At 42.7% G+C, this 8513-nt stretch overlaps 1 protein-coding gene across 1 annotated transcript in view; it reads right to left on the reverse strand.

Annotated features, from left to right (window-relative positions):
• FAM222B (family with sequence similarity 222 member B) overlaps positions 1-8160 on the reverse strand; it is a 49882-nt gene extending 41722 nt beyond the window's left edge. Inside the window, exon 1 of the mRNA XM_074974608.1 lies at positions 8050-8160. The gene's annotated coding sequence lies outside the window, so the exon portion shown is untranslated. The remainder of the gene's footprint in view (positions 1-8049) is intronic.
• Positions 8161-8513: the final 353 nt, after the last annotated feature.

Raw genomic sequence — 8513 nt, forward strand, 5'->3', positions numbered from 1 at the left:
CTCTAGCCTTGGGTGGAAAACTGGATTCCTAGAGAATACTGGGAGAAATCTTATAAGAACAAAATGAAATCTTGCAACTGAGAAGCTATAGACCAGAGCAGAAGGATTTCAGAACTGAATGGGAGTAAGTATCTACAATTCCTTTAAAAAATGCTTTCAAAGTGACCTGTTCCTAAGTCATTTCTAAATCCAAACACTTGAAGCCTTTACGGGAGGGGGAAAACAGAAGTGGTATGAACAGAAAGAACATGGAGAATTGGTTAGAGATACTTTTGTTAGCCTGCTTTGGCCTTTTCACGTGGTTGGTATTCATAGGTATTGGTTTACAAGTGCTCACAGCTGTGGGGAATTTAATGTTAAAGGAGATATGAATTAAGAGCTCTAGTAAGAGCACATCATCAACAATGTACAGATGAAAAAAATGAAAGCCAGCATCCTGGAAGAATTTCCAGTAGTTGAAGATAAAAACTAAATAAATAAGAGTAAACCTCTGAATTGTGAACTATTTGGCAGACTTAAACAAACAACCAAAATCCTCTCAGCACTGAAGCCAACACCTTCTACTTGTATTTAAAATGGCACTCTTCTCAAAAAGCACTGGAGGACTTAGTTTCCATGCAATTCTATTATCTCACAGAATTGTGGGGGGAGAGGAGGCACACAGAGGGTGAGCAAATACAACCATAAAGAAGGAAGACAATTATAACCAACATAAAGCCAACATTAGGCTCTCAGATGGTTCTAAACATATTTTTTCATCAGTTAGTGGAGATTACATTCAGTGTATCTTCTGATTATTATAGACATAAAACAGAGAAAAGAAGGCACCTTAAGATTGGTGCAATTTAAGAGACTGGTACCAAGAGAAACAATGACAGAGCAAATGGACGTTTTAAAACCATTGACCTGGCTGAATGGAAAAGTGATTGGGTAATTACAAAGGACTGTCCTTTCCAGATGCTAAGAATGTATGTTGTTCCACTGCATATTTGCCACAGAGTGCAAGTGGTGGAAATTTACCTCAGAGAACAGTAGCACTAACTCACTTTTAAACTCATATGATGCTCTTTTCATTCCACAGTAATTTCTATTTAATAAGACTATGGCTTATCTTTATTTTAAGACCAAGATTCAAGTTAACGCTGGATTATAAATAGTCTTTGGGAAAGTGCTGTATGCTGTGCATTCAGGGATGGACAGAGAACACAATATCCATAAAGGATAAGACTGCAGTATATAAGTAATCTCAAATGCATGCTCAAAGTTTTGAGTGTGCAAGCAAAAATATGGATGGCATGAGACAGCAAGTCATGTTGTTATACAATGGTAGCAGAGAATGAAAAAAATCCATTACTGAACACGGAAAAGACAAATATGCTCTCTGATGAAAACAGATGAAAATACATGAAAACAATGAGCTTTTCATTCACTGTACCTCTAGAGATTAGTCATTTTATTCTGCCAGGAACCCCAGGCCCACCACACAAGAGATTATTTGTGGGAAGTTGAACTTGGTTATTATTTTAGCAGTGAAACAAAGAAAAAGGAGAACACCAAAGTAGTTTGTTTACCTGTTCTCAGAACACCACATTACAGGTTACATGAGAAGTAAGATTCCAGGGGAAAAAAAAAAAAAAAAAAATTGATACTGGACTCACTATGAATAGCAAAGCACATCACTTCACCTACTTCCACTTGCTCTCACATAGTTCCAAAATTAGAAACAATCAGAATCCTACTGGAAACAATATACAGAATCGTAATTGGGCTGCCTGTACTAGATACGTCAGCAACGTATCACTTGGCAGATCATTTTTTGACTTACTGGTTTTAAAAAAATAAAAAACTTTAATGGTTAACCTTTTTCTTTGTAATGCTACTATTTTAGCCATTGTGACAAAATAAGAGTTTGAAAGCCAATATAATTTCAATTTTTACTTACACTGCAGACTTAATGACGCTGAAGATTTGTTTCACTCCCTGAAGACAATCTAACACATACAATTCTATTAATAAGAATAGGAAAATGCTTAATAAAATCCTACCTAAAACTATGTCCAAGATTAGAATTTCTAGTGTTACATTTAGAGTAAATACAATTTTCTAATAAACTGCCCTAGAGTAGATCCATCTACTAATCTATTTAGGTGTTTTGATTAGTTTAGTTATTTATATAATGTATGTGGATGCACTTAAAATTTCATTGTTCTATATTCAAAAAGCACAGCACGGTTCTTCAAATTTTACAGAAGCTATTCTATCTTAATTTGGGTCAACCACAGTAGACCATTCCAATTTAGAATATTGTACTGAAAATCTCTCCTGCCCACTCCCCCTCAAAAATAGATAAAGCTATCCAAGCAAGACTTATTCTATGTCAAAAGCAGACCTTAACTAATTAAACTGTGCCCTTCAGGAGTTATTCCACAAACCAGGATATCTATTTTTTTCAGAGTAACAGCCGTGTTAGTCTGTATTCGCAAAAAGAAAAGGAGTACTTGTGGCACCTTAGAGACTAACCAATTTATTTGAGCATGAGCTTTCGTGAGTGAGCTGTAGCAGTAAGTATTGGATCCTCTGCACCTCACTAGTTTTTAAAAGATGTATGTTTCAAAAAGCATCGTTACTAACACCAAATACCACAAAGCTTTTGAAAAGGAAAGTGGTATGAAGATTTAGCTTTCACATAGACTGAGCTGAAGAACACATTAATCTGTCATATCCAAATTCATGTGGTGCCAGGCAAGCATAACTGTTAGAAATAGTCTCACTAGCATAGGTCAGTATTTAGAATAGCAATAAGACTCTTTTGGAAGAGGTTATCTTTCTTATGAAGAATGTTACCCAAACTCCACTCAAACAACATGCCATTAAAATATATATATACACACTGTATACTCCCACATACAGATTGCTAGGCTTAGAAACTATTACGGGGAAAGTTAAAAATACCACTGGGAAATAGGAATATTACACCATGCCTCCCCTGCCCCCAATACAATTTGCGAGTATTAACCCCCATCAATTTACAGTGTGAAAAAAGTTTAAAATACTTGTGAAGTGCTCTGAAGATGAAAGGCACTGTAGGGGAGATTGTGAAACCTTTATTCATATTACATCATGAGTAATCCCAGGAAAGTCAACTGGACTATTTATAAACTCAGGTACTATTTAATGGGATAAATATATCACAACGTGGCCCTATATAAGTGTTCAATTACACCAGATACTACCATCATGTGTGGAAAAAATATGCACTTTAAGCATTTATCTCATAACCCCGGCCACTTGATCACTAATCCTTCACTTGGCAGACAAGACTTTGGGATATGTTCTCAGTTGCATTTTTGGAAGTTCCATAAAGCCCAGCATGTGGACTGGGTGGTCCTTGGAGTAACTTGAGTCAGGCAGGAAACACAAGAAGGCCCCCAAGAGTCCATTTTGCATCCTTACATTTTTACTTTGGGAAAGTTTATGGCCTGTATTATCCAGGAGGTCAGACTAAATGATCGCAACAGTCTGTCTGGCCTTGGAATCTATGAATTTGCCAACCTGTTAAATTAGTTATTTCTCTCACTATTAGAGTTGGTCATAGAATCATAAAATATCAGGGTTGGAAGGGACCTCAGGAGGTCATCTAGTCCACCCCCCTGCTCAAAGCAGGACCAATCCCCAATTAAATCATCTATGGTCCATCCACTAAGAGAGACAAAGCAATTTATGGAGAATGCAGAACATCTTGGTTGTGTGGATTAGTTGGTGGGTGTCGGGGTGCTGGAGCCATTTGCTCTTGCACCCTCATGCACTGGCCAAAAATGAGCAGAAGTCAAGAGTGGAGAAGAAGTTGATGAGAACAGAAAAAGCAGAGACACAGAAAAACACAGTACTCAGTAAAGAGGAACATATTGCAGACCTTAAATCCCCCATGCAGTCATGAATGTGAATACGGAAGAGCAGACATGCTAAGGCATGTGCAGATTTCACAGCAGGATACATTTCTGAAAAATGCAGATACTTCATGGTCTGAAAGAACCTAATTTTGCCTCTTGAACCTCTCCCTCAGCAACAGTCCCCAATGCAAATGTAGGTAAATAGGTATCTACCAGAGGAGAACTTTAAACATAAATAAAATTTAAATTAGATGCTTGCCTTACAATTATAGAAAACATATGCAGCTAGAGAAAAACATTTGTAAGTGGGCATTTATCAACCTCAAATGTGATTAGCAGAGACACTTTTGGCAAACTGTTCTACAGATGAAGCACTGTGGATCTGTTTGGAATATGGAGGGAAGGGGGAACCCACACCATGCCCTTATGCAAAATACTATTTACTTTGCCAGAGGTATGTTGTTTACTCCACTGAGAAAATTCACAACATGATGGATAGAGCATCAAAAGCAGGGCCATTATTTAATGTCAGCATTAAAGCGGTACAGTTTCCTGTAAGTATCTTCAGGCAGTGTGCATAGTCTTATCTCAGCATAAAATAGAATTTTTTACACTTCAAAATCCATGTACACAGCAAACAATTTATATGAAGAGTAAAAGAACTGAGATGCCGCCAACATCTTCCAGCAATAATCTCTCCTATGTCGTTCTTTAGATTTGTCTATTTTTGCTCATTTCTTGTTTCAATGATCCACACTGAGTCAGAAGAGAAAAGAATGTGTAAGGACTTCAGTATAATTCAGTGCAGTTTCTTCACGTATTTTCAATTTTTCATAGCATTCTTTCGAGTCGGCTCATAAATTGGAAGTCCATTCATCTAATGCTCCCCCAGCTCTTGCTTTCTCCGCCTCTTGTCAGGTCAGTCTTTCCCTGAGAGAAGCCAGCTCTTTAGCCTCTCCATCTCAGGCTAGACGTATTTAATTTCTATTATGAGGACTGTGGTGTAGATCCATTTACAGGGGTCCCAAAGAGGTCATTGTTAAAGCAAAAAAAAAAATATGTAGGTCCATTTCTTGCTGAAAGTCTTATCTCCCTTATCTCAATCTCCCGATCTGTCCCGACCCTTAATCACTTTTGGCTGAATCTTCCTCTCCTCAAAAATATGAATGTTACTTCAGGACAGTTAATTCTCCAACTGCCCCACTAAAGGAAGTCTGTCTTCCTCTCTGCCCTCCAACATTCATTTGTTCTTCTCTTTCAATGGACCCTCTGATACTACAATGAAATCTATTCGAGTAAAAATACACTTCATATTATATTTTTTATACTTCCCCAGATTTACTACCACACTGAATTTTCATAAGAACAGAATATTTACTTTTTAAGAACTCTGTTCCTGTTGCTTATTGCTCACCTGAAGTTATGAGCCTTGGACTGACAGAGTACAATTTCTTTCAGAAAAATAAAATGTCTGATCAGAAACATACAGATTCATAGATTTTAAGGAAAGAAGGGCCCACTATGATGATCTACTCTGACCTCCTGCATAACAAAGGCCATGGAATTTTACCCAGCAATTCTAGAACTAGAAGATGTTTTCTTCCTATTGCATACCGGGAAACTATCAAGCCCAATACACCTAATAAGATTTACCCTATTACAGTGACATCACATTGGCTCTTGTGGAAATGACATCACAGAGGAATCCAACTTCATTTGGGGAAACAGCTGCAGGAGCAATTAACTATTAAGAGAACCTGTGTTTTTATAATCAGAGGAAAGAGTACTTCAGCAGAAAAATATTTATTTAGAAACTTAACAGTCTTCCATGAGGCTTCAGTGGCGAATCAAAGAAAATAATTTATGTCATCTTAATACACGTGAACAATAAACTATTGTTATTAAACCCCTGGTGTAGCAGGTCCATGCACAGGCCCATATTCACAATTTATTTTAACAGGCATATGCAGTAATTTAAAGCAGAGCCAACAGGAAAGCATACCACATATACCTATAAAGCCATTCAGGTCCTGCTCTGGAAAATCATGTATTGCCTACCCAAAGGCAGTGAAATAGTTAACTTGCTGAGTGGGCTGGAAACAGACAAGTAAACCTCTGCAATGCGAATGATTTTCATTATGGTTTGGTATTTATTGTACATACTTTTCCTGCCAGGAAGCTTCAAAATTTGCCAAAAGGAAAGAATTTACAAAATCTTGATTAATATGAGCCTTTGTGACTCATATTTCTGCATTACAACATCAGAAAAATATCACAAACCACTTACATGCTATATCAGGAATAAATGTACATTAGCACTGTTGAATGATAATTAACTATGTATTCCCCTTCCTGTTCCAAATCCAACAAGAGTAATTTATTATTACAGTGCTGATATGTTAGAGCAAATCTAACATCACATTCCTTGTCATAAGGACATTTTAGAGTTAGTAAAAGTGGTTCAAAACCACCCTCTCTCTTTCTCTGTAAGGACTCAAATGTGTGCGTGCAGCTCATAAAAAGGCTCATGAAGGTCCTCCCCTTTCTTGGCCTTTCAAAAAAAGAATTGACCTCTCTCTTCCTGAAAGAATCTGGGACTAGTTCCCCAAAGACAGATAGTCTCTGGTAGGAAAGAACCAGAGCTAGCCTATTGTATTCAGTACCTGAAAAGGGTACGTGTGTCTTGGACCTGTCCAAGAAGCCATTTTCTTTCTGAAAATATCTTGTCTTGGATTTTTCTGACTTTGTCTCTTTAAAAAAGGATCAGCTGAGCCTGTTCCCTTGTTCCAAAATTATTACACACTTCTAAAACATCAATCACATAATTGGGAAATACAGTTTCTTACCAAGGGGTGGGTAGGACCAAGATTCTCCCTTCGATCCTCTGACAATATAATCCATGAAATTATACTGGGGAAACTCACCCACATAATTAGAGGAAAATCAGAATAAAGAGGTGTTTTGCATTGTGCTTTGAAGGAAGCAAAACTTTCACCCAAATCTCTATAAGTAGCAAATTCCACAGCTAAGGTTCTAGATTGAGAATGCCTTGGCTGTGACAAGTTTCACATTGGTGCCTAATAAATAAAATATCCCTGGTAATCACAGCTGTGACTCAGATGAAAACACTGGTGGTCACTGACATAGATCACACTTCAATTAGGATTCTAGATAATGGACAGGACATTAAATTAAACCTAGAATTGACTTAGCAGCTGTCATAGACAATGGAGCCTTCGCCTGTTTGTCCTGCCTAGAAGTGGGACACTGGATTCTGAACAAGCCGAATCTTCTAGGTGGTCTTTATGGTCAGTTCCAGAAAGAGCATGTGGCAGGGGTCTACCTAAGGTGACAAAGGCAAGCTCACCATGGCTAGGTTCATATCTGAGGGGAAAGGACAGCCTTTTTGTCAAGCAAAGAATCGTTATATTTCTGGTCACTGATGCGGTGTCTTAATCCAGAGACCGATGAGACAATAGGCCACTTTGGGCGAGTCACGTTTTATCAACTCTCTCTAAATGACGTGGAACAACGATCTCTGTTTTTCATTACCGTTCCCGCCACCCTGGCATTGTACCCGGGATAGGGAACCCCGTGTAAACACTATTCCAGCCGAACTGGTTTCGAAGAGAGTTTTTGGGGCTTGCCAGCGTGAAGAGGCGCCAGCGGCTGCCCAGGCTACCCAGGGAAACGCGACGCCTCCTTCCCGCCCCCCCCTCGGCCAGGCCAGCGGCCCGAGCGGAGCGGCGAAGAGAAAAGCGCGGCCGGGGCTGAGCGGGGACGGGCAAAGCGGCCACAGGAAGCCAGGCCACGGGACCGCAGCCCGGGGCTCGGTCCGGGCGCCTCCCAAAGGCCCTGCTCAGGCCGGAGCCCCGGCAGGCCCGCCCCAGTCCCCCGAGCCCCGCCGGCAGCGCAGGGCAGGGCCGAGCGGCGGCTATGCGGGAGGCCCGCCCGACCGGCGCGTTTCTCTCGCCCAGGGCCGAGTTTCCGCCTCCCGCCAGCACGGAACAGCCAGGGGGCGTTACAGGCCCGGGCCCCCCCGCCCGTGCCGGGGGCCGCGCTGCGCGTCACACGGGCCCCGAGAGCCCCGCGCCGCCCGGTGGGCACCAGCGCGCGCGGCTCCGGCCCCCGGCCCCACACGGCCCCCGCCCGCACTTACTCTCGGTGTCCCTGCCCGGGCCTCATGGCGCCGCCGCTCGCCCCCGCCGCTCGCCGCTCCCGCTGTGGTGGCTGCGCCAGGCCGCCGCCGCCGCCAGGCACCTCTGCGCATGCGCTCTCACCGCCAAGCGCGACGCCGGCTGCGCCCTGGCGCAGGCGCGTTCCCCCGCCCCGGTCAGGGCCCGCGCAGGCGCACTTGATAGCCGGGAGGAGGAGGGGGTCCTTCAGCTTTTGTCACGGTGGTGTTTCCGCCGCGCCTGACTGAAACGCGCGGGCGCCGGGCAGCAGCCGCCCGAGGCCCGACTCGCCGCCCTCCGCAGGGGCGCTGGCGGCAGGAGGCGGGTGCTGGGGTCGGCGCAGTGCGGGGCGGCCAGGACCCCCCCCCGGCGGGGTGGCCACAGCGCTGCCTGTCCGCGCCGTGCCAACGGGGGCCTGGCAGCCCCCACCCCGCCCCACAGTGGTCCC

The sequence above is a fragment of the Natator depressus genome, chromosome 17, assembly GCF_965152275.1.
Source record: "Natator depressus isolate rNatDep1 chromosome 17, rNatDep2.hap1, whole genome shotgun sequence".
NCBI classification, from domain to species: Eukaryota; Metazoa; Chordata; order Testudines; family Cheloniidae; genus Natator; species Natator depressus.